General features: G+C 38.3%; 1 protein-coding gene across 12 annotated transcripts in view; it reads left to right on the top strand.

Moving 5' to 3' along the window:
* Rtl4 (retrotransposon Gag like 4) overlaps window positions 1–23,823 on the top strand; it is a 411,363-nt gene that overhangs the window by 152,321 nt on the left and 235,219 nt on the right. For 10 of the 12 annotated variants that reach the window (NM_001433137.1, NM_001433142.1, NM_001433141.1 and 7 more), the window contains 1 exon segment: window positions 11,555–11,653. The gene's annotated coding sequence lies outside the window, so the exon portion shown is untranslated. 12 annotated transcript variants of the gene reach the window in all.

Here is a 23,823-nt window from a genome sequence, read left to right on the forward strand (position 1 = left end):
TCTTTGTTTAGCTCTGAACCCCATTTTTTAATAGGGTTATTTGTTTCCCTGCGGTCTAACTTCTTGAGTTCTTTGTATATTTTGGATATAAGGCCTCTATCTGTTGTAGGGTTGGTAAAGATCTTTTCCCAATCTGTTGGTTGCCGTTTTGTCCTAACCACAGTGTCCTTTGCCTTACAGAAGCTTTGCAGTTTTATGAGATCCCATTTGTCAATTCTTGATCTTAGAGCATAAGCCATTGGTGTTTTGTTCAGGAAATTTTTTCCAGTGCCCATGTGTTCCAGATGCTTCCCTAGTTTTTCTTCTATTAGTTTGAGTGTGTCTGGTTTGATGTGGAGGTCCTTGATCCACTTGGACTTAAGCTTTGTACAGGGTGATAAGCATGGATCGATCTGCATTCTTCTACATGTTGCCCTCCAGTTGAACCAGCACCATTTGCTGAAAATGCTATCTTTTTTCCATTGGATGGTTTTGGCTCCTTTGTCAAAAATCAAGTGACCATAGGTGTGTGGGTTCATTTCTGGGTCTTCAATTCTATTCCATTGGTCTATCTGTCTGTCTCTGTACCAATACCATGCAGTTTTTATCACTATTGCTCTGTAATACTGCTTGAGTTCAGGGATAGTGATTCCCCCTGAAGTCCTTTTATTGTTGAGGATAGCTTTAGCTATCCTGGGTTTTTTGTTATTCCAGATGAATTTGCAAATTGTTCTGTCTAACTCTTTGAAGAATTGGATTGGTATTTTGATGGGGATTGCATTGAATCTGTAGATTGCTTTTGGTAAAATGGCCATTTTTACTATATTAATCCTGCCAATCCATGAGCATGGGAGATCTTTCCATCTTCTGAGGTCTTCTTCAATTTCTTTCTTCAGTGTCTTGAAGTTCTTATTGTACAGATCTTTTACTTGCTTGGTTAAAGTCACACCGAGGTACTTTATATTATTTGGGTCTATTATGAAGGGTGTCGTTTCCCTAATTTCTTTCTCGGCTTGTTTCTCTTTTGTATAGAGGAAGGCAACTGATTTATTTGAGTTAATTTTATACCCAGCCACTTTGCTGAAGTTGTTTATCAGCTTTAGTAGTTCTCTGGTGGAACTTTTGGGATCACTTAAATATACTATCATATCATCTGCAAATAGTGATATTTTGACCTCTTCTTTTCCGATCTGTATCCCTTTGATCTCCTTTTGTTGTCTGATTGCTCTGGCTAGAACTTCAAGAACTATATTGAATAAGTAGGGAGAGAGTGGGCAGCCTTGTCTAGTCCCTGATTTTAGTGGGATTGCTTCAAGTTTCTCTCCATTTAGTTTAATGTTAGCAACTGGTTTGCTGTATATGGCTTTTACTATGTTTAGGTATGGGCCTTGAATTCCTATTCTTTCCAGGACTTTTATCATGAAGGGGTGTTGAATTTTGTCAAATGCTTTCTCAGCATCTAATGAAATGATCATGTGGTTCTGTTCTTTCAGTTTGTTTATATAATGGATCACGTTGATGGTTTTCCGTATATTAAACCATCCCTGCATGCCTGGGATGAAGCCTACTTGATCATGGTGGATGATTGTTTTGATGTGCTCTTGAATTCGGTTTGCCAGAATTTTATTGAGTATTTTTGCGTCGATATTCATAAGGGAAATTGGTCTGAAGTTCTCTTTCTTTGTTGTGTCTTTGTGTGGTTTAGGTATAAGAGTAATTGTAGATTCGTAGAAGGAATTCGGTAGGGCTCCATCTGTTTCAATTTTGTGGAATAGTTTGGATAATATTGGTATGAGGTCTTCTATGAAGGTTTGATAGAATTCTGCACTAAACCCATCTGGACCTGGGCTCTTTTTGGTTGGGAGACCTTTAATGACTGCTTCTATTTCCTTAGGAGTTATGGGGTTGTTTAACTGGTTTATCTGTTCCTGATTTAACTTTGATACCTGGTATCTGTCTAGGAAATTGTCCATTTCCTGAAGATTTTCAAATTTTGTTGAATATAGGTTTTTATAGTAAGATCTGATGATTTTTTGAATTTCCTCTGAATCTGTAGTTATGTCTCCCTTTTCATTTCTGATTTTGTTAATTTGGACGCACTCTCTGTGTCCTCTCGTTAGTCTGGCTAAGGGTTTATCTATCTTGTTGATTTTCTCAAAGAACCAACTTTTGGTCCTGTTGATTCTTTCTATGGTCCTTTTTGTTTCTACTTGGTTGATTTCAGCTCTGAGTTTGATTATTTCCTGCCTTCTATTCCTCCTGGGTGTATTTGCTTCTTTTTGTTCTAGAGCTTTTAGGTGTGCTGTCAAGCTGCTGACATATGCTCTTTCCTGTTTCTTTCTGCAGGCACTCAGCGCTATGAGTTTTCCTCTTAGCACAGCTTTCATTGTGTCCCATAAGTTTGAGTATGTTGTATCTTCATTTTCATTAAATTCTAAAAAGTTTTTAATTTCTTTCTTTATTTCTTCCTTGACCAGGTTATCATTGAGTAGAGCATTGTTCAATTTCCACGTATATGTGGGCGTTCTTCCCTTATTGTTATTGAAGACCAGTTTTAGGCCGTGGTGGTCCGATAGCACGCATGGGATTATTTCTATCTTTCTGTACCTGTTGAGGCCCGTTTTTTGACCAATTATATGGTCAATTTTGGAGAAAGTACCATGAGGAGCTGAGAAGAAGGTATATCCTTTTGCTTTAGGATAGAATGTTCTATAAATATCCGTTAAGTCCATTTGGCTCATGACTTCTCTTAGTCTGTCGACATCACTGTTTAATTTCTGTTTCCATGATCTGTCCATTGATGAGAGTGGGGTGTTGAAATCTCCTACTATTATTGTGTGAGGTGCAATGTGTGTTTTGAGCTTTAGTAAGGTTTCTTTCACGTATGTAGGTGCCCTTGTATTTGGGGCATAGATATTTAGGATTGAGAGTTCATCTTGGTGGATTTTTCCTTTGATGAATATGAAGTGTCCTTCCTTATCTTTTTTGATGACTTTTAGTTGGAAATTGATTTTATTTGATATTAGAATGGCTACTCCAGCTTGCTTCTTCTGACCATTTGCTTGGAAAGTTGTTTTCCAGGCTTTCACTCTGAGGTAGTGTCTGTCTTTGTCTCTGAGGTGTGTTTCCTGTAGGCAGCAGAATGCAGGGTCCTCGTTGCGTATCCAGTTTGTTAATCTATGTCTTTTTATTGGGGAGTTGAGGCCATTGATATTGAGAGATATTAAGGAATAGTGATTATTGTTTCCCTTTATATTCATATTTGGATGTGAGGTTATGTTTGTGTGCTTTCATTCTCTTTGTTTTGTTGCCAAGACGATTAGTTTCTTGCTTCTTCTAGGGTATAGCTTGCCTCCTTATGTTGGGCTTTACCATTTATTATCCTTTGTAGTGCTGGATTTGTAGAAAGATATTGTGTAAATTTGGTTTTGTCATGGAATATCTTGGTTTCTCCATCAATGTTAATTGAGAGTTTTGCTGGATACAGTAACCTGGGCTGGCATTTGTGTTCTCTTAGTGTCTGTATGACATCAGTCCAGGATCTTCTGGCCTTCATAGTTTCTGGCGAGAAGTCTGGTGTGATTCTGATAGGTCTCCCTTTATATGTTACTTGACCTTTTTCCCTTACTGCTTTTAATATTCTTTCTTTATTTTGTGCGTTTGGTGTTTTGACAATTATGTGACGGGAGGTGTTTCTTTTCTGGTCCAATCTATTTGGAGTTCTGTAGGCTTCTTGTATGCCTATGGGTATCTCTTTTTTTAGGTTAGGGAAGTTTTCTTCTATGATTTTGTTGAAGATATTTACTGGTCCTTTGAGCTGGGAGTCTTCACTCTCTTCTATACCTATTATCCTTAGGTTTGATCTTCTCATTGAGTCCTGGATTTCCTGTATGTTTTGGACCAGTAGCTTTTTCCGCTTTACATTATCTTTGACAGTTGAGTCAATGATTTCTATGGAATCTTCTGCTCCTGAGATTCTCTCTTCCATCTCTTGTATTCTGTTGGTGAAGCTTGTATCTACAGCTCCTTGCCTCTTCTTTTGGTTTTCTATATCCAGGGTTGTTTCCATGTGTTCTTTCTTGATTGCTTCTATTTCCATTTTTAATTCCTTCATCTGTTTGATTGTGTTTTCCTGGAATTCTTTCAGGGATTTTTGCCATTCCTCTCTGTAGGCCTCTACTTGTTTATTAATGATTTCCTGTGTTTCCCTAAGTGTGTTCATGTCTTTCTTGAAGTCCTCCAGCATCATGATCAAATATGATTTTGAAACTAGATCTTGCTTTTCTGGTGTGTTTGGATATTCCATGTTTGTTTTGGCGGGAGAATTGGGCTCCGATGATGGCATGCAGTCTTGGTTTCTGTTGCTTGGGTTCCTGCGCTTGCCTCTCGCCATCAGATTATCTCTAGTGTTACTTTGTTCTGCTATTTCTGACAGTGGCTAGATTGACCTATAAGCCTGTGTGTCAGGAGTGCTGTAGACCTGTTTTCCTCTCTTTCAGTCAGTTATGGGGACAGTGTGTTCTGCTTTCCGGCGTGTAGTTTTTCCTCTCTACAGGTCTTCAGCTGTTCCTGTGGGCCTGTGTCTTGAGTTCACCAGGCAGCTTTCTTGCAGCAGAAAATTTGGTCTTACCTGTGGTCCCGAGGCTCAGGTTCGCTCGTGGGGTGCTGCCCAGGGGCTCTCTGCAGCGGCAGCAACCAGGAAGACCTGGGCCGCCCCTTCCGGGAGCTTCAGTGCACCAGGGTTCCAGATGGTCTTTGGCTTTTTCCTCTGGCGTCCGAGATGTGTGTGCAGGGAGCAGTCTCTTCTGGTTTCCCAGGCTTGTCTGCCTCTCTGAAGGTTTAGCTCTCCCTCCCACGGGATTTGGGTGCAGAGAACTGTTTATCCGGTCTGTTTCTTTCAGGTTCCGGCGGTGTCTCAGGCGCAGAAGTCCTGCCGCTCCTGGGCCCTCCCCCACGGGAGCCCAGAGGCCTTATACAGTTTCCTCTTGGGCCAGGGATGTGGGCAGGGGTGAGCAGTGTTGGTGGTCTCTTCCGCTCTGCAGCCTCAGGAGTGCCCACCTGACCAGGCGGTTGGGTCTCTCTCTCACCGGGTCTGGGAGCAGAGAGCTGCTGCGGGCCGGGATCCGCGGGTGTGGGCTATTTTATTTTTAAATATGTTTTAATTGAAAAAAATTATCCCTTTTCTCATTCCCTATCCTCCCTCCAGCCCCTGATAGCTATTTATTTTCAAGACCTTCTCATGTCCCCCCACTGTCAAATTGATAGTTTTGATTCTTATTATTGTTACATAAATATATAATAATGTATATAGACATGTGTATAATATATACATATTAATATGTATGCACACAGATACATACACCTACATAATAAAGAGTCTCTTCACTGGCAGAAACTAATTCTCCTTTTCTTAGGAGTCATGAGTTGCATGTGGCACTTTTTTGAGATGTGGGACCCAGTGAAAATGTCTCCCCTGCACATAATATGTCCATTAACAGTGCCACCATTCTGTTCTTGTTTATGAAGCTATTTCTGGGAGAAATTGTTTCAAACCAGACTTTGTATATTCTGGCTCTTAAATCTTTCTGCTTTTTCTTGCTCAATGTTCCCTGAACCATACATACATTAATGGCAGCAGTTGTGAGGTAGATGTATCCATTGGGGTTGAGCTTCCCACACTCTGTTGGTCTCTGCACTGTGTCTAGTTGTGGATTTCCTATGATGCTCTTCATTTACTGCAAAAATAATATTTTATTTCTTTTTTCTTCTTTTTTTTTCCTGGAGCTGAGGATCGAACCCAGGGCCTTGCGCTTAGTAGGCAAGTGCTCTACCACTGAGCTAAATCTCCAACCAATATTTTCTTTATATGAGGGGCTACAGTTATTTGTGGTATAAGTATACAATTTAGGATGCCATAGTTCTTCAATATTTTCCTGATTTCTGTGGTTACACTGTGTTTTATAGTTATATCTAAGGATTTGGAGGTCTGGGTATTACCTATGTGAATATAATAATTTTTGGGTCCATCCATTTACCTGCAAATTTCATGATTTCTTTTTTCTTTACAGCTGAATAGCATTCTATAATATGTGTCCACCATATTTTCATTAGTTACTAATCAGCTGAAAGGCATTTAGGTTGTTTCCATTTCCTGGTTATTGTGAATACATCCAAAATGAACATTGATCAGAAAGTACCTATACCGTAGGATGTTGAGTCCTTTGGGCATATTCCAAGGAGTGATATAGTTAAATCATACGCCCAAAAGATTCAACATCTTACTTCAAGATACTCACTCAGCATGTTCATTTTTGTTGTTATTGAAGAGTCTCTATATTGATTTCCAGAGTATCTGGCCCAAGTTACATTCTCAACAACTGTAAACGAGCATCTCAATTTCTCTATAGCCTCCCCGGTGTTTGTTGTTAATTGTTTTGTAGATCTTAGTCGTTCTGACTAGAGTAAGATGAAATCTCAAACTTGTTTTAATTTGTATATCCCTAATTAATAAGGATGATGAACAGTTTTTGAAGTATAGCACTGTTTTAGTTCTTCTCTTGAAAACTATGTTTAAACTATGTTTATTTTTAAAATTGGGTCATTTGGGTTTTTTTATGTTTGTTTAGTTTTGTTTTGCATTCTTTGTATATTCTGGATGTTAATCCTCTGTCAGATGTATATCTGGAAAAGTTCTCTCCCATCCTATGGATTTCTTATTTTACTTGATTGTTTACTAAGCTGCTCGGAACCTCTTTAGTTTTATGAAGTCCGAAATGTCTATGTTGGCCTTAATTCCTTGGCAAATGGATGCCTACTTCAAAAGTCCCTTCTGATAATGATGTCTTACAGTGTCCTCTCTATACTTTTTCTTGTCATTTTCCTTGTTTGACATTTCATATTGAGGTCTTTGATCCACATGGAAATCATCTCTGTTCATGGTGCTAGGTATGGATTTAATTTCTTACTTCTGCATGTAGACATTAAGTTTCTCCAGTATCATTTGTTGAGATTGCTATTTTTCCAGTATATGTTTTACATTTTTTTGCTTCTTTGTTAAATATAAAATAGTTATAATTGTGCTTACTCATGGTTGAGTCTTCTACTTTATTCCTTTGGCCTTCATGTTTATTTTTGTGCCAGTCAATATGTTGTTTTATAACTTGAAGTCTGAGACTTCAAGCAGTACTTCCAGTATTCTTTTTGTTCTGGATTGGCTTGTGTTTTCTGGTTTCATTATTTCTGTGAAGAATGTTGTGGAAATCTTGATGTGGAGTGAATGGAACCTATAAATTGCTTTTTCATTGAGTAGCCAGCCATTTCACAATATTAATTCTACCAATCCATGTAGACCCGATATGTTTCCATGTTAGAATTGTTCCAACTCAAACTGGATCAGGTTGGGAAAACCTGAGATTTTGAGTCCATGAACATGGTATGTTGCTTTGTTTACTTAGATCTTTGATTTTTATGCGCATTTTGTAGATCTCAATATATAATCTATAATTTAGTAATTCATTTTTGTTGAACTAAATGTAAATCACACACACACACACGTGTGTCTGTTTTTTCTTTAATGTTTTAATCTAAATTTTTTAAATCATCAGATTTCAGGCTAACACACTTATAGCACTTGATATAAAATTTGATTCGCCAGGAGTGGCATACAATTTCATCACATTAAAATAAAAACCCTCCAAAACATGTGTGGTACTTTTGTCCAAAGGTTATACGTATTATATTGTCCCTCAGTCATTCTTGCACATAATTGAGGGCCTTGTACAAAATCATTAAGACCCTGTTGCTGGGTATAGTGGCAAATGTATAAATTATAACTTCATAGTTTGATAGGCAGAGACAATAAATTTTCATGTTTGAAGTTAGTAAGATCTATATAGTAAGATCCAGGCTAGCTGAGGCTCTGCAAAGAGAACTTTTTGCAAAAACATCGTTTAGAAAAGACTAAACCATAGAACAGAGGCAGAAGGAACACCCATTCAGAGCCTGCCCCACATGTGGCCCATACATATACAGCCACCCAATTAGATAAGATGGATGAAGCAAAGTGCAGGCCGACAGGAACCGGATGTAGATCTCACCTGAGAGACCACACCCAGAATACAGCAAATACATAGTCGAATGCCAGCAGCAAACCACTGAACTGAGAATAGGATCCCTGTTGAAGGAATCTTAGAAAGGACTGGAAGAGCTTGAAGGGGCTTGAGACCTCATATGAACAACAATGCCAACCAACCAGAGCTTCCAGGGACTAAGCCACTATCCAAAGACTATACATGGACTGACCCTGGGCTCCAACCTCATAGGTAGCAATTAATAGCCTAATAATAGCACCAGTGGAAGGGGAAGCCCTTGGTCCTGCCAAGACTGAACCCCCAGTGAACGTGATTGTTGGGGGGGAGGGTGATAAAAGGGGGGAGGATGGGGAGGGGAACAGCCATATAGAGGGGGAGGGGGAGGGGCTAGGGGGATGGTGGCCTCGAAATCGGGAAGGGGAATGACAATCGAAATGTAAATAAGAAATACTCAAGTCAATAAAGATGGAAAAAAAAAGAAAAGACTAAACTTGTAAAAGGTTTATTCATCCTGAAGAACTCACAAAATTAAAGTTATAAATAGATTCAGGGGAATACTACTGAAACAATTCAGTCTAATTAATACCTAAGTTTTACTATTTTTTTCTTTAAAATTGGAGCATGCCATAGGATTGTTTTAGAACATTATCTATACAAAGTAAAATTGAACACGGATTCATTGTTATTAATGTAATAAAATATAACAGATTGATCATGTAATTTCATTTCTCAAAATTATAGTATACTTAGATCTCAGAACAGGTTTGTTGATTAAAAATTCACACCCTCACAGGTAGCAATGAATAAAGTGACCTACATTAATTTCATCATAGAAATGTTTTACTCACACTTACAGAAACAAACTTTATTTTAAAATCAGTGTATTTAGTCTATTTTGATCAGAAGCCCATCTCTACTATTTGTTCAATGCTATGAAATTGTGAAATACCTAGATTAGTGACCAATGAACAGAGTAAACATTGACCAGAAAGATCATGGAGTGTGGGATGATTGCATGTTACGATACTACAAGGGGCTGAGGCTTCTGGTATATCCTTCGTAGATGTAGGTCATGGTTTTTAAATTGCTTCTACATTCCTGTCTTACAATGATTTGAATGTTATCTGCACAGGATCGATATTGGGGCTTTCCATGCACATAGTTGGAATCTTTATTGACTAGTTCTGTTCCCCTGGAGTATGAGGGGATGCATGTCTTTAGGTAGGAACATCTGTGGTGAGCTGATTTCCTTTAACCCTTCAGAAACCAAAGACTTCATCTGTTAAAGATTACCAGTGAAAGTATTATACAATCATTGGAAAGGAAATGTTTGTGCTGTTTACACTTCCCAATTTGCTCTCCAGCTGTGTTATGCCATTCACTAATCTTCATGGCAATTCTAATTTCTATTTCTTTCATTAAACTGCTTATCTATGTGCCAAAATCCTGAAATTTTGTTATCACTTCTGATTGTAGTTTATTTGATCTTTTAGAAATTGTTGACGATGACTATGTCCTCCTTCCTAAATTACTGACCTTTAGAACTTTGCGGTACTTCATCCTACCATGTCTCTTCTTTACTGATTTATGTCTACAACTTTGTTCTCCACCTCTTTCCATGACCTCAACTAGTTGGGCTTGTCTAGGATTTAGTTGTGGTCTAATTTTTTCCTCATCTATAATCATAAACATAGACAACCTCACTCAAGTTTTTAGCTTTTGTGTCATCCTACGTAATGATTCTTTATTTTTGCTCTTGTTCCCCAGAACTATATCTTTCTGACTCCTTACACTCTTAACTAGACATCAGAAACATAACATTCTCACGGCAGTTTGCTTGATCTGGTCCTCTATTCCTCTTATGGCCTTGGTTAATTCTAACTGTGATGTATATTTTTTCCATCTGGTTCAATTGGCCCTGTTATAGATCCAAGTTCTTAATACTGGAGCTAAATAATTTGATGTTTAATCTGTCTTCAGACTCCTTACACTTTACCACATGTTGTATTTCTTCAGAATCCTTTTCCCAGTGTCTGCTGATAACACTAGTTCAGGCTACCATTGTTTCTCACTTAAACTACTATACTCACTCTCTTTGATGCTTTTTAAGTCCACCCTTACTTATTTTTCTCACAAACAACCTCAGGATTAAGCTTTCCTTCCTTCCTTCCTTCCTTCCTTCCTTCCTTCCTTCCTTCCTTCCTTCCTTCCTTCCTTCCTTCCTTCCTTTGCAATGAATACCAAACAGTAAACTTTTATTGTTGCTTATGGAGCAGACAATATATAAAAGAGGTGCTCTGTGTGTAATACATAGAAACCTTACACAATTTTAAAGGCTTGGTGAGATGGCTCAAGGGCAGGGCTGTTCATGCCCATCAGTTTGACTAACAGAAACTGATTTCCAGAACTCAGGCTGGACTTTTCAATGCTGGTCCAGTTATGTTTCAACTCATTGAAAGGCCACAGATTTCTCTAAAGCCAGAGTGAATCACCCTACATCGCTTTCACTGGTCCACTGAGTTCTAGCTTCATCCTTTTCTCACCACACCATCTCACCTTAAACAGTATTTCCTTGGAGGCATCTCGAGATTCTCACCCTGCTGAAAATTATTCTCTTAACCACAACTTTCCCCACTCTATTACATTATTTTGTTTCACTTTCTTTTTTGTTATTATAGTATGTGGTAGCATTTAACTTACTTTGGGTATGAAAAAAGTTTACCAAATGGATGTGATAGATTAAGGGATTAAAAAATATAACCATGTATTTTTTATAAAAAGGCTAAATTTGTTACTCTAAATTCACTATTTGGAGGTTGCATCAATGATTACAGTCAATAGTTTCCAGATAGGTTACAGCAATGATTTAGGAAATATTGATGTTTCACTAATAAAGTTATTTTTCAAACAAAACAATACAGTAACCTTCATATATTAAACATATAAAAATCGTCTTGGTTAAAGAGGTATTTATGGTCGGTAGTAAGACACTGGCATCAAGTTTCCCTTTCTTGAGGAGCACCTATGACTCAGCTTGGAATCATAATATTCTAAACATTGCATGATCTATTGCATTCAACATTTCATAAAAGTGAATTCAGGGTCACTATACTGGGCTCTACTTGTGTGGCTCATACACATTCTAAATATATATTTAGCAACAATAATGGATACCAGAGATGCTATATTAATTGACCCCATTTATTTGCATGGCCCGAGAACATGCCCTGCTGAGAAAGTTATTAGGCTAGGACGCTGTTCATTTTGCCAAGAAGGGGACCTTGTGGTATTAAGGTGAAAGGTTAAATTGGAGCATTTATTTCAAAGCCAAGGGAGATTATCCTTGAAATGAATGGATGATACCCTAACTGTAAATCACCATTAGTTAAGGGGAAGTTCAGTGGAGAAGGTCACCAAATAATGGTTTGTTTGTAAAAGATGTTCATGTTCCTCTGTTTCCTAATAAATCATTGGTGTTTTTACAGATGATGGTTTCTGCAGTGCTGGGAGTGTGGACTATTCGAAGTAGACTAATTCAAGAAACATGTTTGATCTGAAAAGCCTCATTAATCACTAATTATAAGGTCAGACATATTTATATTTGTAGTGTCCATCTTTTCTAACAGTTGGTAGTTATAACATCTGATTCTCTGATTGCTCTAATTTTGTCATTAAGCAATGAATTAAAATATGAAATCCCTAGGACTGGTGATATAGGTCCATGGTAGACAGCTTGCCTAGAATATACGAAGTCCTGTGTTTACTTAGCAACACTAAAATGAACTAAGGTAAGAGGTAAGATACAAAAGCTCTTCATTAAGATTATTTCCAGGGACCAGGGTAATATTCACTCTAAATGATCATTTAGAGAGACTGAAAAATAAGAATAGCTGTCATCTTTCTATGTCACTAATTAACTGGGGATCCTAACGAACTGAGAAAATCAGCTTCAGTAAACTGCTGGAAAACGGATCAAGTCTCATTGCAAATGCTGACTCTGACAATATGAGTATATGCACTCAAGTCAATTTTCAGGCCAGATCCTGACTCGTGGAACATAGTTCAGTTGCATTAGAAAGTCTTTGGTAGGGGTTGGGAATTTAGCTCAGTGGTAGAGCGCTTGCCTAGCAAGCGCAAGGCCCTGGGTTCGGTCTCCAGCTCCAAAAAAAAAGTCTTTGGTAAACAGATTAGTTTTTATCTCACTGAAGAACCTTCAAGATGGGCTATGTGGCCAAGCCCCAGCATGACAGCACAGCCAGAAGGTCTATGCTGTTTTTTCTATGTCCTGATATCTTCTGTTATCAGTTCTCAGAAGACTGTTCTTGGGTTTCTAGTGACAGTAACATAGTTCTTTCTTGCCTATCACCCCCCCCAGACGGGTGTATTAAACATGTCTTCACAAACAGGATCGACTTAGCTGTAAGATTAGCCTGATTTCCAAAATGAATGAATCTTCAGTGTACTATGTGCTCTTGTTTCCACCTACTCTGGTAACCAAGCACAGATACCCAGAGAAGACACAGCTATGTGGACAGGCAGTGAAGCTGTCTTCAAAATTTCCAGGCAAAATTGAGAAGAGGTGTTCTGATATGTTCAGAGACACACGAAATCATTTAACTTTAAACATTTAGTCTTTTTACTTGTCTTTCTGAAGCATTTTTCTGTTAAAATGTTAAATGTTCTTAACCTTTTAAATTTCATCCTTACCTTTTCTGTTTTGAATAAATGGTATTTTATTGAACACCTCTAGAAAGGTTGATATACTCCGGTATGCAACCACCACTATGATCTTGTTTACATCATCCCCAAGGGTCACCCATCTATTGACTTTCACTTTCTATTACCATCTTCTCAGGGTATCTGTCTATATAAATTACTCTCTTCTGCAAATCTTTCTCTTCTTAGATGCTTTTTTTCCTGAAAGATTTTTTAACATGTTAGAATGTCACTTTCTAAATTACCTTTGAAAAGTTGAATTCTTTGAATTTGATTTATATATTTATTTCCAGTGTTCCTTACTGTCTTTCCCAAAAGGCATTATAAGAGATTGGAATGGACTGAATATCACAGCCCCTATAACCTCTGTTTAGGTACGTTTAGAAGATCTTCTTTTCTTCTAAAAACATTTGAATACTTGGTCCCCAGTTTACAGTGCTGTCTGGATAGGTTTGGAAAGTATGGCCTTGCTGGAGAAAATATGTTACTGGGGGCAGACTTTCAGATCTTAAAGCCTCACAACACTCCTAGTGTACTGTCTGTGCTTTGTTCTTGTGATTTCTGTTTTGAGCTCATAGCTTACCATTCCAGTCACTATGCCTGATGTTTCCCTGCTATAATAGACTCATTTCCTCTGGAAACTTAAACCCAAATAAATCATTCCTTTTTATAAGTTGTGTTATTTACAGTGTTTTATCACAGAAATGGAAAAATAGTTAAAATGGGTAGATATTCAAACTGAGGCGTTTGAGGTCACATGCATGGATTATATTCTCAACTTCCCCTCACAAGTTTTGATCCTGGGATACGTTATTTGCCATGTTAGTTCAATTTCTTCATGTATTCACGAGGAATAATAATAGTAACAACTTCAGCAGTTGCTATGAACACTGACAACTGGATAAATGGGGAAACACATAAGTAGTACCTGACATATAATAATTGCTCAATGACAATTTTAAATATTTATTCATCTATTTTACTCTGTAGTATTTGTATAAGTGGGTGTATTTGTGTGTGTGTGTGTGTGTGTGTGTGTGAGAGGGTGGAGGAGGGGGTGGAGGGAGGGAGGGGAGAGAGAGAGAGAGAGAGAGAGAGAGAGAGAGAGAGAGAGAGAGAGAGAGAGAGAGATCTGTCTCTGAATAAGCATATGGAGGTAAGAAAAAGGCTCTAGGAGTCAGTTCTGTCCTGCACTCTTACGGGATCTGAGGCTGGAACAGGCATGTCTACTGGCTGAGCGATCACACTATCTTCTTAATGATAATGTTTATATCAATATAATGTAGCTCTTATTGAATGACAACACTCAGCCATGGCACGATCTGTATTACTTAGCCATTCATGATAAGAAAAACATTGAAGACAGTAAATATTTTAAATATTTATTCATTTGTTTTACTCTGTAGTATTTGTATAAGTGGGTGTATTTGTGTGCATATGTGTGTGAATGTGTGTGAGAAATGGGGGAGGAGAAAGGGTGTGGGAAGGGAGAGAGGGGGGGAGGAAGGGAGGGAGGGAGGGAGGGAGGAGAGAGAGAGAGAGAGAGAGAGAGAGAGAGAGAGAGAGAGAGAGAGAGAGAGAGAGAGAGAGAGAGATTTGTGCATAGTGAAGTTTCTTGGATGTTATCGCCTTCCCTTTTCAGCTTCGAGTTTAGAAAGTCTTGGAGAACATAAAATTTTCCCTGGAGGAAAGAGTGTTTTTTTTTCCTTGAGAACCATATATCCTGGTATATACATTCACTGTTTACCATTAGAATTCAGTAATACGAATGACAAGAACAGAAGGGAGCTATTCCTTCGAGACAGTTGGTTTATGTGCTCTAAAACTCTGTAAGAAAGAATAGTCAGGCATTCAAAATGAGTCTTCACCCCCTTCAGAATATGACACCACATGGAATGCTGAATACACCCCTCTCTGCATGAGATGATATTAGTGGCCTAGAAATAGAACTTAGTAAAATGAAGCACACAGTCATAAATAGACAACTGATGGGTTAGAAGTGTAAGGAAGGGATTTAATCTGGAAAATGTCCTTTTAATTTTTACAGTTTTTCAAAGCAGAGCCACCAAGGAACTTAGAAAATAGGACCAATTAAAACAGACTTCTAGAGGGTAGAGCAGACTGTGTGTGTGTGTGTGTGTGTGTGTGTGTGTGTGTGTGTCTGTATGAGTACACAGGATTAGTTCTTCCCTGTGTGACGAGATGCTCTGTAGAGTGTAATATCCCAGTTGGTACCATGCTACCTAGACTTAGATGATAGGGAGGCAGACTCAAAGGACTGCATGTAATAGTCTTTATTTTTATTTTATTATCTATCTATCTATCTATCTATCTATCTATCTATCTATCTATCTATCTATCTATCTATCTATGATCTATCTATCTATTTATCTATGATCTATCTATCTATTTATCTATGATCTATCTATCTATCTATCTATCTATCTATCTATCTATCTATCTATCTAATCTATTATCTATCTATCTATCTTGGTTTTTTTTGAGACAGGGTCTTTCTGTGTAGCATTTGCTATTCTGGATTCACTGTGCAGACCAGGCTGACCTCAAACTCAGAGAGATCTGCCAATCTCTGCCTCTCAAATGCTGGGATTAAAGGTGTGTGCCAATAGACTGTTTTTAAGATAACTGGCTGATATGCTTTTCTACCTGTTTTGACACAGCTCATGGGATTGCATTTATTGTGGAATGTTGCAGAGGACTGATCTGAGGTGCTGAGCAAAATGCGATACTGGAGATCAGAGCAATATAACAATGTAGTTTAGTAAGGACAGAAGCCTATAGTTAAAACTTCCTGCAATTTAGGTTCTTTCCCCACAAGTGTTCATTCAATTCTATGTTACACACACACACACACACACACACACACACACACACACACACACACACTGTAGTAGCATTGTACATTTAAATTAAAACAAAATTAAGGATATTTTCTGTCACCCCTTTCAAGTTTGAAGTCTAGTTTTACAAAAGAAACAAAAATATGGTAAATATGAAATGAGAGAATGGGGGCTGGACAGATAGCTCAGTGGTTAAGGGCACTGGCTGCTCTGCCAGAGGATTCAGTTTCAATTCCCAGCACTCACAAATATCTGCAACTCTAGGGAATGCAATACACTCTGTACACAGACACACTTGCAGCAAAACATCTAGGCACATCAAACAAAAATAAGTGAATTAGTAAAGAAAATGTATTGTGCTGATTATCATGGAAGAAATAAAACAAGGTTTTGGAATAAGGTAAACAAATAATGTCTAATTGAAAAGTATAGAGTAACATTTACTATTTACCTCTGCAAATGATAATGGCACTATTTTCCTTTTTTTTAATTAAGTGGTGTCCATGTAGGTTTTGGGTTGATTCTTGGCATCTAGTATGACATTTGCTACTCCTCTCATAGCCCTGAACAAAACATCTTGTTTTCCTTTAACCACACTTCCACTAAAATTCTGTACTTGTTGCTTGGTGTGTTGGTTATCTTCTTGTCTGATAGAGAAGATGAGGCTCTGAATTACTGTTCTAGTAGTCTCATAGGATAGTACTGGAAGAGCACACGCCTGAGGGCCTAACAGATGGTTACCAGTGGCGAACTGAAGAATAAATATATTGACAGTTGCTACTGATAGAAAATGCCCCGGAAGCCAAGTGGAGCCTAGTATTTCCCTCCCTCCCTTTCAGCATCTCTTAATTGATCAGTGGATATTTTCTTGCCAGTCAACACTGTCCCTCACTATTAAAAGGGATTCTTATAAGAACCACTGTATTTAATTGCAGTGATGTAAATGAGCACGTTGACTTTCACTGTAGCTCAACAAGTTTCACCCTCTAGTCCTTCCTACTACTCACTCTTGGCTTTAGGTTTAAAATGACCATGGAGTAGATATATTTGCATGTCCTATGAGCAATGATATTTAGTCTCCTCAACATATTTGCCTAAAACAACACTTTACAAACCTTTTCCCCCAAGCATAGGGGTGTCTAGTCAGTAAAATAAGTAACAAAGAAAGGAACCACAGAAATGGAGGACAACTAAATGGGCAATGGCTTGTAAGAGACATTTAACATCTGGGATTTATAGCAGATTCTGAGTTTATTGTGCATTAACATTTTAAAAGTCACATAACTGTTGGTTTCTCCTGTTCTATTATCTTCTGTGAACTAACACTAATACTATTATTTACTCAATAGGATTATAGAAAGGATTAAACAAATTAATAAGTAAAAGGGTCTTAGAGAAGGGCTTTGCATACTCTAAGCATTCAGAAATTACTATCTTCTCAGCACAAGCTTAGACCAGTGCTTGTTACAATTTGCCATCTAGATCAAAACTGTAACAGTGTCTACAATCATTGGTGCTGCCCAACACAGTTAGAGAACAAAATGTACTCTCTGTTTACATACTTTCTTAAATTACTTTTATTTATTGAGAAATTTGTACAAGTACAATAAAATACAACCATATATGTCTGTATTCAATATTTCTACCCTTCAACACCCCTATGACTCCAAAATGTCTCCCACCTACTTCCTATTTTCATGCTCCTCTTCCTTCTTTTTTCTTCTGCATCCTCTTCCATTTTCCGGTAGCCTACCACATCCAGTTCTTGCTACCCATATATGGATATAGTGCTATTCACTGGAGCATGAGGTATCGAACAGTGGTAATACAATAAAAAAACCCAATTCCCTTTGATGTGAGATAAGGTCATCCTCTACTACATCACAGGGAAAGGAGATCCTTGGTCCTGTGGAGCTTTGATGCCCCAGCGTAGGGGGATGCTAGAGCAGTGAGGCAAGAGTGTGTGAATGGTGGAGAAGCACTTTCATAGGGGTGAGATGGGATGGGGAAGCGCTGTGGATGGGTAACCAGGAAGGGGGACAACATTTGAGATGTAAACAAATAAGATGATTAATAAATAAACCAAGGTTGAGAGCAACCCTTGTCTATGGTGGCAAACATAACTAATTAAGGCAAACTGATGACAGTATTTTTAGTGATGCATAGACATGTATATTTTTGTACCATTAATGCTTTCTTGTTGTGTTTTTCAACTGTGATAAGGCATATGTAACATAAAACTTACATTTCGGGCATTTTTAAGTACCCAGTTGAATGGCATTTGGTCAAGCCTCACCGTTATGCTAAATTAAGTACATTATTTCTCTGAAAAAAATCTTCTTATTGTCCAACTGAAACTCTGAGCACATTAAACAATGTGCTCATAATCCCCTTCCAAATCCACTGGAAACGGCTGTTTTATTTTGGGGAAAAAACGCTTCTGGAGATAACACACAAAAATGCTACAGTCAGTCTCCTCATACCCTCTAAGTGATGTTCCCTGAGGCTTAAGAATATGAGTTGTGCTATATCTGAACCAATTGGCAAAGGGCACCCCATGGTCAGTTATCCTCTGCATTTTGACTAGCTGTGCATTCCTGTAGTAGCCTCCATCTGCTTTTAGAAAGAAGCTTCTTTGGCGGGGGTGACAGCTGCACTTATCTGTGGGTATACAGATAAGTATTCAGCATACAGTTAGAAGCTATTTTGATGTAAGGAAATTGTAGTTATGTACTCTCTTCTAGTGTATGACAGCTACATCTATAGGTAGTTGGCCAGGTTTACAGTACCAGGCACGAGTTCCTTCTTGTTGAACTGGCCTCGAGTCCATTTGGACAGATGCTTGTTATCCTTGAGATAAAGGTGCCACTGTTGCACCACAGAAGGTAGATTGTTAGAACAGTCGTTTTGAATATCCTAGTAAGAGCACCAGTGGAAGGGGAAGCCCTGGGTCTTGCTAAGACTGAACCCCCAGTGAACTAGGTTGTTGGGGGGAGGTCGGCAATGGGGGGAGGATAGGGAGGGGAACACCCATAAAGGAGGGGAGGGGGGGAATAAGGGGGATGTTTGCCCGGAAACCGGGAAAGGGAATAACACTCGAAATGTAAATAAGAAATACTCAAGTTAATTAAAAAAATACTCAAAAAAAAAAAGAACAGTCGTTTTGTGGTTTATAGGCTTTATGCATTGACAGCTTGGATCATACCTTTCAATACTGTGAGAACTAGTCCTCAGGAAGGACTGTGTGGTTCACCTCTCATTCAATTCCTATGTCTAAGGTGCATGATATCTTTTTCTGGAAGCAAAAGGTCTATTTCAGCTTCACAATATTTTTATCAATAGAGTATCACTTATAAGTTATGCTAAGGAATAGAGAATAATATCAATTTGACCTTACATTGTTTTGGGAGTCTCTTGGACTCCCAATCAACAACTCAAATGGAAGTTTCCCATATCTGGCACTGACATTTTTGTTAATAAATGGCTCTTTGGGGGAAACATTGTTGCTCCATGTGGTGTAACTCCATTTATATAAATGTTTATGTGTATAGAGGTATTTTTATTGGATATTTTTAATTTACATTTCAAATGTTATTCCCTTTCCTGGTTTCCCAGCCATAAGCCCCCTATCCCATCTCACTCCTCTTCTTCTATGAGGGTGCTCCCCTCCCCAACCACCCCCTTTCCCACCCTCCCTGACATTCCCCTACACTGGGGGATCCAACCTTGGCGGGACCAAGGGCTTCTCCTCCCATTGCTGCTCAACAAGGCTACATATGCAACTGGAGCCAAGGGTCAGTCCATGTACACTCTTTGGGTAGTGGTTCAGTCCCTGGGAGCTCTGGTTGGTTGGCATTGTTGTTCTTATGTGGTTGCAAAGCCCCTTCAGTTCCAATGTTTTCTCTAATTCCTCCAACTGGTACCCTGTTCTCAGTTCAATGGTTTACTGCTAGAATTCACCTCTGTATTTGTCATGCTCTGGCTGAGCCTCTCAGGAGACAGCTATATCAGGCTCCTGTCAGCATGCACTTCTTGTCTTCATTAATATTATGTAGTTTTGGTGGCAGTATATATATAGGTATAGGTATTTTAAGTAAGCTTAAAAATAATGGTCGCTTATGACATTTTGAAAATTCTTATTGTTTCTTCCTTTTTCTTGTTTGTATTACTGTTCCTCCTTCTTCCCCACTTAAAGGCACCATCTCTGTTTTTCCCATTTTACCTTCCATAACAATTATGTCCTCCTAGTCTTCTCTCTCAAGCTCCCCTTTTGGCTGCCCTTATTGCCTTCTATGATTACTTCAGGTTATATATTCAAATCTAAATACTCAGAGTTAGGACCTATACATAAGAGAGATTATGATGCTCTGTTTGTCCTTCATTGGGGTTCCTCACTCATTTTAGTTCCATCAATATACCTGCAGATGAAATTATAGTATGCCTAAGAGATCCTAAAAATTCCAGCAAATTTCAGCAAAATGGCAGGATGCAAAATTAACGTATAAAAATTAGTAGCCTTCCTATATACCAATAGTAAGCATTCTAAGATAGAGAACATTGACCCCCATTCAAAGCAGCCTCAAAAACAACGAAGTCACTAGAATGTGAAAGTCCTCTGGGATAAAAACTTGATCACCTACCATAGTGTCCTCTATAGTGGTTACAATATTTTATTCTCCTACCAGAAATACACATAGGCTCCAATCACTTACCACAAAGCACTTTGAAAGGCTTTAAATTTAGCTACTAGCGCCATACATCAACCCGCAATTTTTCAAGGCCTAACGAGAGAATATCATTTGCTTTAATTCTTGATTGTTACTCTGGGGAGGCAACACTGAGGTCAAAGAGTACAGGTTTCATGGACTTCAATCCAGACCTAATTAGAAAGGGCTTCCACACTGTTGTCAGCGTAGACAGGAGCCTTCAGCAGTCGCTTGAGTCTCTGTTTCTATCAGGCACATTGTAGAGGAAATGAGTGAGCTAAGATGAAGCTTGAAACAGAGGTCCTCTTTGGCTTCATCAAAATACAGTATTCTGTCATATTAAGCATGAACACTATAATTTAATAACAAGAGTGGTTTCTGTAAAATGTTTTAGAATATCATGGATTGATAATAACCATACCTTTAAGTATAGAATGCTTGCATGTTAATAATTACCATAACCCAAAGCACCCAACAGTGAATCCTTTTCTAAAAGAAGACTTTGTTTTCGGATTTATAAGTGGGTGATGGAGAAATATTTTGTTTGTTAGCTATTTGACTATGAATTCTAGTTACAGAAATTCACGTAAAAGAGACTTTAAAATTCTAGGCTATATTTTGGTTCTATGGTCTTCCCTTCCTCAACTTCATTTGCCTCTCTATGAAAATCTATCCTATAGTAATGGATACCTCCTCCTCTTTAATAGATTTGCAAATTAAAATATATTCTTGCCTTCGAGGGCCCTGGGATAGAATAGTCTCCTCGGGCACGTTTATTTTAGTCAAGTGGGGCAGGAAATTCATCCCAACATCTGTAGGGTGAGGAATTGCTGATTTATTCAAATAGCAGTGGAACAGCTCTATCCAAAACTTAAGATCATTATGTTGCTTATTCTAAAACATTCAGACTGCATATTTAATGAGAAATTTAATCCAATAATTTCTCACTATCTGGGTAAAGATCTAATGAACCATTTCTGACAACAGTGATCCTCCAGAATGTTATGAGAGCCTCAAAATCAATAGTTTTCATTAAACATTAGAAAAATTGACATTCTTTGGTCAGAGGTCAGACTTGTTCAATGTCCCTACATGTAAACGGAAATTAAATAATGAATGTAGAGATTAGACACAAAGGTCTTACTGTTTCTGTTGATAAGAAAGCAGGCCAGTGCGGGGCTATAGGTTGCAGAGCAATTCTGTACCCCTGTCCTACAGGGCTCTTTGATAATAGAACGGACTATGTTCTGAGTGCTTATAGAAATTCAGGGCTCAGAAAATGCCCTAAATCAATAGACTACATGAATATAAGTATGCTTATACTTCAAAATATATTGTGAACACAGCATGACCCTGCTTTTTCTGCTGTGATTAGTTTTAAATCAGCAACACTTGACAATTCTTATACACTTCATTCTAAATTCAAATTGACAACCGAAATCAGTTTTAGGAAAATGGATGGATCTCCGAAATCACCTGCTTTCTTGTGTCAGTTTTGCCAGTTTAACTGTATGTTCTCTCCCAATTCTTTAAACTTATTGGGCTTTAATTTACTCCTTTGGTAGTAGAATGAAACATAATATTAGGCAGCATGATGTTGTTGAGTTCAATATGATGATGCAACCATCAAATTTTGATAAAGAGGAAACAATATATTATTTCTGTCAATAGTATTTGCACTGTAAATGGTAGCCCTCTCTACCCACATGTTTGGGTTTAGAGGAGACTAGGTAGTATGGTTCAAATAATTAACATCTCTGAATATATTTCCCTCATTATCACAGTTTCTGAAATTTTATTAGGACTTTATACTCTTGTCTGTAAGAACTTTTCTAATCCTTAGTAGTGCCTTGCAAATATTGAATACAAAGAAATAAAGAATTCTCTCAGAAATGGAACATGATAAGTCAATAATCGACAACTGATCAATTAATCACTACACCTTACTAAAAGTAAATTGACATCCAGGTAGAATTGGCCTTTGGGAATAACACCAAAGCCAGTGGAGAATAAGATCTAGGAAAAGAGAAATGGAAAGGAAGCTGTGGTACCCTAAGGAATATAGCCAATGACACCGTTTTTCTTTTTCTCTATTAACTTAAATATTTCTTATTTACATTTCGATTGTTATTCCCCTTCCCGGTTTCCTGGCCAACATCCCCCTAGCCCTTCCCCCTCCCCTTCTAGATGGGTGTTCCCTTCCCATCCTCCCCCCATTACCGCCCTCCCCTCAACAATAACGTTCACTGGGGGTTCAGTCTTGGCAGGACCAAGGGCTTCCCCTTCCGCTGGTGTTCTTACTAGGCTATTCATTGCTACCTATGAAGTTGGAGCCCAGGGTCAGTCCATGTATAGACTTTGGGTAGTGGCTTAGTCCCTGGAAACTCTGGTTGGTTGGCATTGTTGTTCATATGGGGTCTCGAACCCCTTTAAGCTCTTTCAGTCCTTTCTCTGATTCCTTCAACAGGGGTCCCGTTCTCAGTTCAGTGGTTTGCTGCTGGCATTCGCCTATGTATTTGTCACATTCTGGCTGATGACACAGTTTTTCCCATCATAAGTTCTGCATCCTTAATAAACTAGAATAACTAGTATAACATTTGTAAGGATCAAGGTCAGCAGCAGAACATATATAAGCAAGGCTCTGGCCTTGTGCCACCTGTACCTTGGCTGACATGAACTAAGTTCTCAGTGTCTTGGTTTCCCTATCTCTGGTGATGCTTCCTATCAGACCATCTGCCAGTCTGTTACATCAGGTCCTATGTTGCTAGCTGGTGCCTAAGTGAAGAGCCGGTTCCTGAGTAAGCTGGCTGATGAGGTCTCTCAGTACTCATTTTCTTTGGGAATATCATTACATTTTATTTATTTCAGTTATTCATTATCTATCTAGTAATGACTAGTATCCATGAAAACTAAGTAAGTTAAGCCATTTATGTCCTCCTCATCCTTTCAATGAACCCCACCATACTCTGACAAAGCTCCAATTGTAGTATGACTAGGATTTCTGGTTTGTCTTTCAAATTATTTGCTTTCTTAGCGATCATTGGCTTCTGTGTTGGTCCTTTATGTGCTAACTAAGTACTACCTGTTTTGTGGCCATCAGCACTGCTTGTCTATCACCTATGGTATGAAGACCTGGGAATTAAGCTGGGAAGTGACAACAGTCACTCTTGCCATAGTCATTTCAGAGGAAACACGTGCAAAGTTTATTTATATTTCTAGCATAACTTGTATGTTGTACCCTTTATCAACAAAAGGGCCAATTTGCCTTTTAAATAAAGGTCTTTAGGTTTCAAAAAGGCTGTAAAGTATTTGGACTTTAAGTACTAGCCAAGGCAGCTGAGAGTGGTTGGGGAAGGGTGATTCATTCTTTTGGTAGGACTTTCACACTTTAGAGAATGAACTCATACTACATGGGTAGCACCGATTGGACTTAGAAGATTATTAAAAAGAAAACTGTCATGAAGTTGAAAG

Source organism: Rattus norvegicus, chromosome X (assembly GCF_021556685.1).
Source record: "Rattus norvegicus strain SHRSP/BbbUtx chromosome X, alternate assembly SHRSP_T2T, whole genome shotgun sequence".
NCBI lineage: Eukaryota > Metazoa > Chordata > Mammalia > Rodentia > Muridae > Rattus > Rattus norvegicus.